This window comes from Eimeria mitis, genomic scaffold (genome assembly GCF_000499745.2).
Source record: "Eimeria mitis Houghton genomic scaffold, Emh_scaff516, whole genome shotgun sequence".
Classification (NCBI taxonomy): Eukaryota; Apicomplexa; class Conoidasida; order Eucoccidiorida; family Eimeriidae; genus Eimeria; species Eimeria mitis.
In genome coordinates this window covers 17,064-18,364 of record NW_013573454.1, presented here as the reverse complement: position 1 = coordinate 18,364, position 1,301 = coordinate 17,064, and positions in this window count along the sequence as shown.

The window sequence follows — 1,301 nt, the reverse complement described above, 5'->3', positions numbered from 1 at the left end:
ACTGCGCGACCATCCGAGCCCCCAGTAGCTACATGTGTTGTTGCGGCGGACCTCTGAGGGCCCCAAGCCCGGTTAGGAAGACAGACTGCAAGACAATCCCTTCCATCGAGTGTTGTTAAGTTCTGTTTTTTAGAAAGGTCTGTTGTATCTGGCGCTGCAGCAACCGCTGCAGCGGCGTCTCCAGCAGACGAGAGGGTTGCTGCTCGCCACCACATGCATCCCGGTCCCAGGCTGCAATGCCCGTTTGGTTACCCCTCCACTGCTGTATTTCATTGAAGTAGAAACGGGTGTTCCTGCCTATCGCGCGGCGCAGTCCGTCCTGGCTGCCAGATGGGCAGGGCGGGTATCCACCAATCGCAGCATTCTCGTTCATTCTATCTCCAACAGCAGCACGCAGCCGCATCAACAGTTTCCCACGCCTTGCTGTAGTTGCATTGAAACAGGTTAACCTGTCAGAGTGGCTTCATTGTGGCAACAGACACCGCTGCAGCAGCCCTGTTGTCTGCAACACTGTCACTGAGCGACAGACGCCACCTGTTGAGGCCCGTAACGACAACACACAGCCGAACACCCAGGTAACACAAGCTACGCTGTTGAACAGTTGTTCCTTCTGTTCTGGCGTTGCCGGTGCTTCAGCGGGTTTGGGCGCTGATACTTGGCGCTTTCGCTGCGCATTCCAGGCAACTGTTGCTCGGGTGTTGAGGCTCCAGCGTTGCCGGTCTTCAAAAAGCGCAGCATGGGTCAGACCACCTCAGCTACGGCCCCCGAGAAGAAGCAGCACCAGCAGCAGATGCCGCGAACTTTCGGGCCAGAAGAAGACCTCCCCTGCGCCACGGAGCTCGTGAGCGCTCTTCTACTGTATATGAGCACCTGTTCTGTGTAGCCGCTTCTCCTGACAGTGCTCCAGCAGTGATGCGGCGTAGGGATATGTCTTCTCGAACAGTGGACTCCTTGTGTGTGTATGTTTTTTTGTGCGACGCAGGCCGCCTATCTGCAGTGTTTGCGCCAGTCCGTTGCCCCACAGAGAATTCACTTCTGAAAAACCCTTATCCTAGATATCAAGTATTGCTATTTATAGTTGCTGTTCTCTGCTCCTGCGCATGATCTGTTGTCTGCAGATACAGCGGCTCTCTGGAGAGGATGCTGCAGGACTGCGACGGCCGCAGGTGGAACTACAGGTGACCACACAGCCCACGCGGTCCCATTGACTTCTGGGCAGTCAGTGGAGTGTTGTCCTCTACCTCCCTTCTGCTGAATTGGGGCTGCCTCTCCAGCCTGGCTTTGCCTCTCTGGTGCCTTGC